The sequence below is a fragment of the Zeugodacus cucurbitae genome, chromosome 2 (genome assembly GCF_028554725.1).
Source record: "Zeugodacus cucurbitae isolate PBARC_wt_2022May chromosome 2, idZeuCucr1.2, whole genome shotgun sequence".
In the NCBI taxonomy this organism is placed as follows: domain Eukaryota; kingdom Metazoa; phylum Arthropoda; class Insecta; order Diptera; family Tephritidae; genus Zeugodacus; species Zeugodacus cucurbitae.
Window position 1 is genome coordinate 6,589,904 of NC_071667.1, and position 12,710 is coordinate 6,602,613.

General features: G+C 35.3%; 1 protein-coding gene and 2 non-coding genes across 3 annotated transcripts in view; 2 read left to right on the forward strand and 1 right to left on the reverse strand.

Moving 5' to 3' along the window:
• Positions 1-832: 832 nt before the first annotated feature.
• Positions 833-12,710, forward strand: part of LOC105210052 (G protein-activated inward rectifier potassium channel 3) — a 99,031-nt gene continuing 87,153 nt past the window's right edge. The window contains exon 1 of the mRNA XM_054225296.1: positions 833-1,154. The gene's annotated coding sequence lies outside the window, so the exon portion shown is untranslated. The remainder of the gene's footprint in view (positions 1,155-12,710) is intronic.
• On the reverse strand, positions 8,378-8,450 carry Trnaa-agc (transfer RNA alanine (anticodon AGC)). Its single transcript has one exon. It is a non-coding gene; the product is annotated as a tRNA-Ala (tRNA).
• Trnaa-agc (transfer RNA alanine (anticodon AGC)) lies at positions 9,243-9,315 on the forward strand. The gene has a single exon. It is a non-coding gene; the product is annotated as a tRNA-Ala (tRNA).

Below are 12,710 nucleotides of genomic sequence, written 5' to 3' on the forward strand. Positions count from 1 at the left end.
GCAGTTCTATCAGTAAAGTTTTTGTTGGTATACATTTGTTGCTGAAAGGGTAATAAATTTAAAAGACAACAACAACACTGGTTCTTCTTTCTAACAAAACGAAATAAAAGTGTTATTTCGAGATAAGAAATGTATGTCTGAAATGTATGCATATTATTTACATATACCTGTAGTAGTTGAGTTGTTGTGACATATAGTATGTAAGTATATGCATATGCAGTTTTTGCAACTGGGAAATTTGCATATAAATATTAAAGGTTACCCAGTTTTGTATTTTAAAGCACGAGTACAATCATCTTCTCCGAGCTGTAATCCCAGACCGCTGGCAGTAATTCCATTACTTGTTTTTTTTATTATCTCACCTGTTTTATTACATTTGATACACGTGTTTTCAAAAACAGCATTACTTCCAACAGAGATAGATAGGAATATATTGCGTGGTCATTTGAAATTTTTAGTTCAGTTTTATCCATTTTCGGTCCGAATTATAATGTTAAATGAAAGTATTTTTGAATTTTGAAGTCCATTAAAGCTCCATATGCGCAAATATCTCCTCTTCAATAATCTGCTTCACATTAAATTTTAGAGTCACATGCGCGTACACGGAATATAACCAACTTATCTTGACAGCTCATTTGACGGCTACAAACACACTGTACTCCCGCGCACATTTGTTACGAAACTAAATTAGCTTTGCTTTGTAAATATTTTACAAATTTGCAACCGTGCAATTTTACGGTATATTTCGTATATGAAAGTTTTCCCTTCTGTGGTAGCTATTTACGTTTAGTGCAACATGCATTGCCGTGCTTTTGACATGTTTGCAGTCACAACAGTGCTAGCGTTGACAGTTAGTTCAGCCTTCATTAGTCACTAACAAGAGTATTAGGCATAATTTTCGTTAGATAAAAAGCCGTATAAACTATATGATGCTTTCAATTATCATTTTCAACGTTCGTCCACCTTTGAGCGCGTTTACCGGCGCGGAAAGTTGAAGTGTAGTGAGTTTTTGCAGAGTTTTTTGTGTCAAAAAATGCAGAAATATTGTTTTGAAACATTGTAATCACTGTGCGTGGGTTGTGATTAAAAAGAAAGTGGTTAAAATTTGTCCCAATTTAAAGTGGCATGGTGCGAAAAATTCAATAATTTCTTAGGTGAGTGGATTTTTAGTGTTTTAAAATGCTTAGGCAATTCACAAGCTTTGTTGTATGTCTTATGTCATATTTTTATATTCTTAAAAATACGACACTTTTGAGCACCCTTGTTGTATGTCATATTTCTACATTTAATCAGCTGATAGTGAAAAATTAAGAAGACAGAAATGGTATATATCCGCGATCCGAGATAAAAAATCATCAATATATATATGCGATCATCCGATTTTGGCCTTAGCAAAAAAAAAAAAAAAATAGCGATTTTTGCTGAGGCCAAAACCAGATATATGTCCGTATTTTCCAGATATATACAATGTGCGGTATAAATTGGTTGAGAAGTGTTCGGGCAGAAGGGCACGAGCAAAACCGACCACTGACCGACCCAAAAAAAACCGGTTCTTCACAGAAAACCAACTACCCACTCGTCGAAGTTTTGCTCCAAAACGACCCAAAGCCCCACCCACCGACCGCCCACACTGCCACGAGTGTGTCCCAAAAAAACCGGTTCCAAAAAGTAACCGGTTACTGCAGTACTAGGCATATGCCGCAAAAAACCGAAAAAATTCGGCAGCAAGTGGGTAGGGGTATGGAATATCGAACTCAAGAAACATACCACGCAGTGTCGTATAAGTCATATTTTAATTTTGCATGTGAAACAACAACAGTGTTGGTATGACAGTCATAAAAAAATATGACAATATGACGATATGACACAATATGACACCTTGTGAATACCCTAGCTATTTTGTTCGAGAAATATTATTTTAAATTTAAAAAAATAGTTTGATAAAAAATAATTTACTGTAAAATCAATCGTTTTAATAATAGCACATAGAAAAAATAGAATTTAAATCAGTTCAACAGCAATTGCATATCCGCACCCAAGCATATATCACTCATACGCCATGTCACTCGCAAAAGTTATAATGACATTGTTACAAGTTGGTCATTATGAAACGTTTAAAGGTGGTTTTAGCTCATTAGAAAATTCTAAAGTTATCTTTTACTAATTTTGAACGTTTCTCATTTATATATATGTTCATACAAAGATATATATATATATTTTATATATATAGCTGCGAAGATGTGAAAACTCTACTGAATTCGTTCCGGAAATTCACTGCATACTAAAAAGTTATTTCAAGCGCTTCACTAACAGTGAGGAAGGAAGCATCAGCAAGCCTGGTGCGCCGCATCCCGTCACAGGAAGCTTTAATAAAAATATAGTTGCTTAAACACTAAATATTTGATGCAATAAATGACAAATAATTCAGTTCCTTTCACGTTACAATTTAATGAAATTTTCACAAATCACATTTAGCAAGTTGACAGCAACTGATTTTCATATTTTTTATATTTTTACTTCCTGCTTTCATTTGCATTAGTGTATATTCTTTTATAAATTTTTATGGCAATGAAATTGAAATAAGTAAATTATTTTATATTTCAAACAAACTATATCAAATCAAGTTTTATTCATTTAATTTGGTCATCCATAACTATACTCATTTAAGCGGTCGCTGACTACTACTAGCAAGAACATTTTTATTTATTTGTGCAACCTATAACAACGATACATACTGGTATCGGAACAAAACTTTCAGAAGTTCACTCACATTTTCCTTTTAATTTTTGAGCGCGAAACAGCGGGTGCTTTGAACTAATAAATAACGGCAAGTTCATGTCTAGAAGCCTTAAAGAGTGCATATCTATATATAAGACTGTATATAAAGTTCATGGTCTAGTTTCGCACTTTCAACATGAAAAAGGTATATAAACTTTATTATTTTTTTTTGCTGCCATTTTTTACGAACGTTTTTCATTTCATTCTTGCTTATTATTTACTCTTTAATTTACATCATTTGATAGCTATTAGGCTTTGATTGTTTCATGAAGTGTATTAAGAGCTAACACAAGCAATTAAGTAGTAGACGAGAGAGGCATTCCTACCATTTGTTATTTTCAAACACAAGTTTTCATATATTTATTTCTCAGTTATTATTATTGATATATTAGTGCTCTACGAAGTAATACTATAAATATACTCGATTATCTGGCAAGATTTCGAAAACAGTAGATCAATTAAAAAGGGGGTTTCAGTTACTTACATCGTCTCTCCTTCTTTTTCCCTCATTCACTGCTTAAAAAAATAAAATGTTGTTGAGCTTATTTGCATATCCGGTTTGTCTATGACTTACATGACTTATAAATTAATAACCGACAATGTGTTATAACTACTTAATTAATCATTTGTCAAACGTAATTGAATTAAATCGAGTGAATAAAATTTGTATAATAATTGATTGAATATTTTTGCTGACTTTACTATATTTTTTAACAGTTTTTAACAAATTCTTCTTCTTGACTGGCGTAGACACCGCTTACGCGGTTATAGCCGAGTCCAAAACAGCGCGCCACGTATCCCTCCTTCTGGCAGTTTGGCGCCAATTGGTTATACCAAGCGAAGCCAGGTCCCTCTCCACCTGGTCCTTCCATCGGAGTGGAGGTCTCCCTCTTCCTCGGCTTCCACCAGCGGGTACTGCATCGAATACTTTCAGAGCTGGAGCACTTTCATCCATTCGAACAACATGACCTAGCCAGCGTAGCCGCTGTTTTTTTATTCGCTGGACTATGTCTATGTCGTCGAATAACACATACAGTTCATCGTTCCATCGTCTGCGGTATTCGCCGTTGCCAATGTTTAAGGGACCATAAATCTTCCGCAAAACCTTTCTCTCGAAAACTCCTAGTGCCGTCTCATCGGATGTTGACATCGTCCACGCTTCTGCACCGTAAAGTAGGACGGGAATGATGAGGGACTTGTAGAGTTTGGTTTTTGTTCGTCGAGAGAGGACTTTACTTTTCCATTGCCTACTTAGTCCATAGTAGCACCTGTTGGCAAGAGTGATTCTGCGTTGGATTTCCAGGCTGACATTGTTATTGCTATTAATGCTGGTTTCCAGGTAGACGAAATTGTCTACAACTTCAAAGTTATGACTGTCAACAGTGACGTGGGAGCCAAGACGCGAATGCGCTGACTGTTTGTTTGATGACAGGAGATATTTCGCCTTGTCCCCGTTCACCACCAGACCCATACGCTTCGCTTCCTTATCCAGTCTGGAAAAAGCAGAACTAACTGCGCGGGTGTTGTTTCCAATGATATCGATATCATCGGCGTACGCCAGTAGCTGTACACTCTTGTAGAAGATTATACCTTCTCTATTTAGCTCTGCAGCTCTTATAATTTTTTCCAGCATCAAGTTAAAGAAGTCGCACGATAGTGAGTCACCTTGTCTGAAACCTCGTCTGGTATCGAACGGCTCGGAGAGGTCCTTCTCGATCCTGACGGAGCTTTTGGTGTTGCTCAACGTCAGCTTACACAGCCGTATTAGTTTTGCGGGGATACCAAATTCAGACATCGCGGCATAAAGGCAGCTCCTTTTCGTGCTGTCGAAAGCAGCTTTAAAGTCGACAAATAGATGGTGTGTGTCGATCCGTTTTTCACGGGTCTTCTCCAAAATTTGGCGCATGGTGAATATCTGGTCAGTTGTTGATTTTCCAGGTCTAAAGCCACACTGATAAGGTCCAATCAGTTTGTTTGACGGTGGGCTTTAGTCTTTCACACAGTACGCTCGATAGAACCTTATAAGCGATGTTAAGGAAGCTTATCCCACGATAGTTGGCGCAGATTGTGGGGTCTCCCTTTTTGTGGATTGGGCAGAGTACACTGAGATTCCAATCGTCGGGCATGCTTTCTTCCGACCATATTTCGCAAAGAAGCTGATGCATGCACCTTATCAGCTCTTCACCGACGTATTTGAATAGCTCGGCCGGTAATCCATCGGCCCCTGCCGCCTTATTGTTCTTCAAGCGGGTAATTGCTATTCGAATTTCTTCACAGTCGGGCAATGGAACATCTGCTCCATCGTCGTCGATTGGGGAATCGGGTTCGCCATCTCCTGTTATTGTACTTTCACTGCCATTCAGCAGGCTGGAGAAGTGTTCCCTCCACAAACTCAGTATACTCTGGTCATCAATAACTAGATCACCTCTGGGGGTCCTACAAGAGTGTGCTCCGGTCTTGAAACCTTCAGTTAGTCGCCGGATCTTTTCGTAAAATTTTCGAGCATTACCCCTGTCGGCCTGCTTGTCAAGCTCTTCATACTCACGCATTTCGACCTCTTTCTTTTTTTGTCTGCAAATGCGTCTTGCTTCCCTCTTCAGCTCTCGGTATCTTTCCCATTCCGCTCGTGTTGCGGTCGATCGCAACATTGCGAGGTAGGCAATCTGTTTTCTCTCCACTGCGAGACGACAATCCTCATCATACCAGCTGTTTTTTTTTACTTTTCCGAAAACCAATGGTTTCGGTTGCAGCTGTACGTAAGGAGTTTGATATGCCGTCCCACAGCTCCCTTATACCGAGATGCTGATGAGTGCTCTGAGAGAGCAGGAGTGCAAGTCGAGTAGAAAATCGTTCGGCTGTCGGTTGTGATTGCAGCTTCTCGATGTCGAACCTTCCTTGTGTTTGTTGACATGTGCGCTTTTCTACACAGAGGCGGGTGCGTATTTTAGCTGCTACAAGATAGTGGTCCGAGTCGATGTTGGGTGTTGGGAAGCGTACGCACATCAGAAAGACTGGAGACATGTCGTCCATCTATCACAACATGATCGATCTGCTTGCGAGTGATTCGATCCGGGGACAGCCAAGTAGCTTGATGGATTTTCTTATGCTGGAATCTAGTACTACAGACGACCATATTTCGGGCCCTGGCGAAGTTGATCAGCCTCAGACCGTTTTTAACAAATATACATACTAAATAAGCCAAGTATTATTCTTTAATCGGCTAATAAATTTTAAAACATAGATTTGAGCTTATATAAAATTCTTTTGATTGGCTTCATTTATAAATCTAAATGATTCGTAGTGTAAAATAAAGCATAAGATTCCCAAAGGTCTGTTTAATAAATATTTTGTCAGCTCATTTTGGATAAATTAATAAAAATTTATTTATTCACTAATAGCAACCAAAATGAGGCATTTTAATGGCATTTAAATGCTTTTAGAAATTATTACTATACTTAAAATACAAATTTATTTTCAACTATTTTGGAATATACGATTTCTAATAAAAATAAAATGATTTTGTTGATCATACGCCGCGTGGTACCTGAAGATTATTTATAAATCCAGTGCACATGACTAAAATAAATATAAAGTATAATGTTTATCACAGTGATGCAAGATGAGCAAAAAACGGGTTAATCAAATGGAAGTTAATCATGAAGAGATAATATACATTTAATATTTAATGTAAACAATTATAGTATTGATAATAATATACTATGGAAGAGTAAGAGCACCTCGAAAGTAGTAAGAAATTAATTCGGAAGTATGGTTGTGATAGCCTCCAGTTGAAAAAACATTACGTTGCAACATATTATATTTCATGAAAGGTAATATGTTTACTTGTTACACTGTGCTGCTTTGCAAGGGAACTACTCCATTCAGTTGTGCAAAAGTTTGCCAACAAAAGCCGCGTGATAACAAACCCGTTGGCTCTCTAACAACGTGACTACGATATCCAACTAAATAAAATAAATACGAAGCAGCTTTTTGTTGTCATAAGTATTAAATTAAATTTATTTCCCACTTTTCGGTATGATGCTTATGAAGAATGTCGTATAAAGAAGCTGATATCGTGTTAGTGGGGTAAACTGCAAATATAAAAAATAAAAAAAAAAAATGAATAAGAATGAGGGAGAAAATAATAAAAATAAATGCCTAAACCTGAGAATGAAATTGCTTTATTTTATGTATACAAAACAATTGACACAATTTCTTTTATATGAAAATCTTCCCAAATAAAAGTTCGGCATTTTAGAAAATTAGTCAAAGTACCTCACATACATTAAACTAAACCACTGTTTACATTTGCTCATTTCAAATAAATAGCCAGAAAATTACATTTTCGTGACGAATGATGAGTGTTTGAAAACCGCCAATAATCCACATGTGTATGTATATTAAGTAATGCCCGCCTTTGACGTCAATCATCGCAATTTTCCACCGCTAATTTGAAATTGCTCAACAATTTTGTGAAATTTCTTTCTTAGTTAATAAAAATCAATTACAAAAAAATTTTTGAATGTATAAAATTAGGTTAGTTATAATTTAATGGAGGTACTAAAAGATTTAGGTACATATTTTCTTAAATCCGATAAATAACAAAAAAATTATTAGATTTTCGTCTAGGCTTTACATTTGGGGTATGTGACTTGGCTGCGACTGTCAATTTACGACAGCTAGTATATAAATAATAAATATAATGTACATATATATGTGTGTATGATATATAATGAAATAACTTCTATTACTGATTTTTTTTTTTATATATATAAAATTTGTTTTGGTTTTATTGATATATTTAAAAAATATTTTTATTATAAAATTTCCATAATTTACACATTGTTCTACTGAGTTCTGCTAGGCTAATAACCGCTCATGATTATATACTGCACACATTTTACTACTAATTCTTCGAATCGTATCAGTAAACGGAAAGGAAAAGTCGCGTTGCATAAAACGAAACTCAATGCTCTTGAAACGCGATAACTTAATGGCTAGTGCGAAGTACAAAACAAAAACAAAAATGAAAAAGAACTTAGTAATCGCATGAAACCTATAAAAATATACTTGTTTGATGATATGTATGTGTGGATTTATCGCAAATACTTCATGCAATATGATTTTTTTGTTTAACGCTTGTTACTTGTAGGTACTGGAACTTGTAGATACTCATATACACATACTACTTATACATATGTACTCATCTGGCATTTCCGAAGGTTTTTTTATTTTTAAATAACAGATACATAACTGCTTCTAAACCTTCGAAATTTTTCCATATATCCGAGTTTTTAGTATTATTTGCCTTTTTATATTAGTACTAAAGAATGCAAAATTATTAATATCTATATTTTAGGTTTACGCAGAAAGTACAGTATATATGAACTACAGTTAAAATGGTATTGATGGTTGTTCAATATTTTTTTTTTCATATTAATGGGTATATATTGGAAAACGATAGGAGTTAAACCCTTTCGGCTGTTTTAAGAGTTTGCTGCTTAAGTCTTTTGTTTTAATATAAACATGAACTTAAACTGGGCGCTTTTTTCGAGTTCGGTGACCAAAAGGGCTTTTTTCAAAACAAAAAAACGTGTCCTGGAGATGCGGGGCATCGATCCCCGTACCTCTCACATGCTAAGCGAGCGCTCTACCATCTGAGCTACATCCCCGTTATATTTGAATTAACTCAAAACAAGATTATTTGTTCGAAAATTCATTCGAATTTCGAATTCAAAACGAACATAACGGTGATTTAACAGTTTTTGGTAAACACAATGGCATTCAAAAAGCGTTTGTCGTATGTTAACTAAAAAATTTCAAGCAAATGGACAAATTTGCAACTTCAATGAGTATAAATTTGTTGTGAATTTAATAAAAATGTGGTCAAAACCTTATACAACACATATTTAGAAAGACAGCTGGTTTCACTGTACTTCTAATCAATATGCAAGTCATGTTTGAATGCAAAGCTCGAAACGATCGAACGATCGTGTAGACAATAGTCAAAATAAAGTGATATGTTTTGGAGGAAATTATTGCATGTTGAATGCACTTATTTTTATAATTTTTGACATAAAGTTACCGAGCTTGGGAAGTAGATAAGAAATAATGGAAAAAAATAAAAGTACATGCTGTAATGAGTTCATTAAAAAAAGTAGAAGATAATGTACCGGTTTCACTACGGTGGAAACTATTTCAAATTACTTTAAAGTGTCATTTCTTATTTGGTCTATACATAATTATACCCCTACACCTCGATAAACACAATCATTTCAGTGTTTTTTAAGCAAGCTTTTATTAAGCCGCTTTGTTCACCTGACAGTAGTTGATTGATATGCGGGTCAGCGCTTTGTATTACTTCTTGCATTACGTTTTCAATTACCGTTACTTATCCGTTATTTTCGTTTTCAATTCGGAATTCGTATGCAAGTCAATATGTTTTGATTTAATTAAAATATAACGGGGATGTAGCTCAGATGGTAGAGCGCTCGCTTAGCATGTGAGAGGTACGGGGATCGATGCCCCGCATCTCCAGGAAATTTGTTTTTTGCAAGAAATAATGTGAATTATTTGTGATATTTTGGATATTAATTGATAGCTATACAGTGGAACTTGAAACATCTTCAGGTCAAGCAGAAAAAACAAAACGAAATCTTTTTCTATAAAGTTTTCTGAAATCAACTATATCAAGATCGAATTAAATAAATTAGTAAGGATATAATCAAACTATGATATCGGTTAAAAGCTATTACTTTCGAAATACAGTTCAACTTCCATAACTCCAACTTCTATAACTCGAAGTTCTCCTTAAATCGAACTCTTTAATTGGCAATAGAAGTCAAATTTCTTACAAATTACCTTCCGTAACTCGGAAGTCTCTCTAACTCGAAGTATTTTTGTGCATTATGGTGATTCGAGTTAGGAATACAGTTGAATTTCAACTCAATGAGTCAGCCTCTCTACAAAAAGTCAAAATATATATAAACAAATGTAATTATTCCTTTCCTTTTCCTTTAAAGAAATATTGATTTGAGAACGCTGAGATTTAGGGCCAATGGAAGACATCTGTTAAAAGAAACAACTCAAATGAATGAGTGCGATTCTGCGAACAAGAATTGAGTGCTATTTCTTCATTTGAGTGCGAATACGTCGAGAACACTTTTACAGCTATTAGGGGTGTTTTGCGCTAATCGAGTGAAATGGCTAAGTGAAATTTATTGAGCACTTTTAAGCATTGCGGTGTCAAGGCGAAATTAGAATACAGCATCAGATGTTTGAGTAAAATACTCAAATGAGTATCACAACAAAAATATCAACAACAAGTAAGGAAGGGCTAAGTTCGGGTGTGACCGAACATTTTATACTCTCGCAATTTATTTATTTAACTTTATTTATATTATATCATCCCCTCAATATAACAATTGCGTATAATTTTTTTTGGGTTTTGAGAAAATCGAGTTTAAAGTTTTTGTCAAATCAGATGTTGAAGGAAATTTTTGAACATGAAATTATACACTATTTTTTCCAATGACATTTTGACCCACTTTGTGGAAGTAGAATTTGACCAGACATAGAATCAATGATGGAGATTCTAAATATGCAATAAAAAAATAATGGCGAATGAGCACATACGCTATTGTTATATTGAGAGGACGATATAATACACAATTTGACCCACATATTCGTCATATATATTGTTTAAAGTCCATTGAAAGTTGGAAACCATAAACGATTCAGATTGTCTTCAAAGTTCAGGTATATAGGAAGGAGGCGCGGTTGTGAAGCGATTTGGTCTATTTTCACAATATATCATTGGGATGTAAGGAAACTATTACTAACCAAGTTTCATTGAAATCGGTCGAGTAGTTCCTGAGATATGGTTTTTGACCCATAAGTGGGCGACGCCACGCCCATTTTCCATTTTGTAAAAAAATCTGAGTGCAGCTACCATCTGCCATTTCTTATGTGAAATTTAGTGTTTCTGACGTTTTTCGTTAGTGAGTAAACCCACTTTTAGTAATTTTCAACCTAACTTTTGTATGGGAGGTGGGCGTGGTTATTATCCGATTTCTTTCATTTTTGAACTGTATTAGGAAGTGGCTAAAAAAACGACTGCAGAAAGTTTGGTTTATATAGCTCTATTGGTTTGCGAGTTATGTACAAAAAACTTAGTAGGGGGCGGTGCGACGCCCACTTCCCCAAAAAAATCATACCGAATTTTATTTCCATAGCTTTATTTATGGCTTAGTTATGGCACTTTATGTGTTTTCCGTTTTCGCCATTTTGTGGGCGTGGCAGTGGACCGATTTTGCTCATTTTCGAAAGCAACCTTCCTATGGTGTCAAGAAATAAGTGTGCCAAGTTTCATCAAGATATCTTAATTTTTACTCAAGTTACAGCTTGCACAGACGGACGGACGGATGGACGGACGGACAGACAGACATTCGGATTTGAACTCCACTCTTCACCCTGATCACTTTGGTATATATAACCCTATATCTAACTTGTTTAGTTTTGGGTGTTACAAACAACCGTTATGTGAACAAAACTATAATACTCTCTTTAGCAACTTTTGTTGCGAGAGTATAAAAATGAAAACAATAACAACGGAACAGCTGACTTAAAATGGCGTGTATTATTGACAATATATTGAGGATGCCTATATTGTTTACATTTATTTGCCGGTACGATCGCGCTCATTATGCCGTACATATATATGTATGTGTCTACTCACAAAGAGTCATATAAACGAGTCTAAACAAAACGTGCACATTAAGTTTTTGCTGTGCATATGTACATATGTATTTACAGAATCGCAACGTTTTATTTATAATTTTTCTCATTATTCATTCATCTATTTCCTCTATGTACTATATACGATGTCGCTGAGGTGTAGTCGCCGTCACTGGCACCCTCACCATTAACAACAAGAACAATAAGGAGACCAACAACAATAGTTGTGTGTACAGGTTTTTTGCTGCCACTGCCGCCGTAGGAACGAGTAGCTACCACTGCCATTGCAATTGCCATTGCTGACGCTGCCACTGCCACGGCTGGTGCTGGCTACAAGTACTTCGGCTAGTCGCTTGGTTGGCGCTGTTGAGCGTTTGCGCGGCTGATTGACTAAGTGACTTAATGTTTGGAAAATAAAATCAACATGACGCGCTCGAATGTCAAGTTAATAAGTGATTGTTGCTCGTTACGGTCACATCAGCGGACAGCATTACGGTGTTATGGTCCGACTAAGAATAACGTAAAGTAGCGATTTGCTTGCGTTTTGAAACGGTTCTAACGCGGTGGACCAACGGAAAGACCGTTAGTCAAATGAGCGTGGCGCTATTCGTTGCCTCAGTTGTGATCATAGTTTTTGCAATGCAAATAAGTCATTAGTGCAGTGGCGGGGGTGATTCGGGGAGATATGTTGGAAAATGACATTTAAGCGAAAATACGAAAAATAATAATATTAAAAAAATTAATCAAGAGAAATAAGTAAACAAAATATACGGTCTAGATTGTGAAAAAGTGACAATAGGTTTAAGGCTTTTTTTGTTATCAAAAAGTAAAAATAGCATATTTTAGCTCACATAAAGTGATGTAGGAATTATCATTTGAAAAAATTACGTAATAAAAAAAAATTTTAAATGAGTTTTTAAAATTTTAATTCTTCTTCTAGCTTATAGTGTCTGTCATATCAAAGCGTGTTGTAAATGTCAAAAGCGTACAGCAGTGAGATTTCTAGAAAAATAAACAAATTTTGTTTTTCCAATTTACATCCGCCGTTAAATCGCACAGAACTGGTGGTAGTAAAGATTGAAAATTATAAAGTCAATGAAAGCAATTTAAAAGATCTAAAGATGTAAAATAAAATGAAAATCGAAAAAATATTTGAATTTTAGCAACTACCACTAAATATATTAGCAAAAAATACA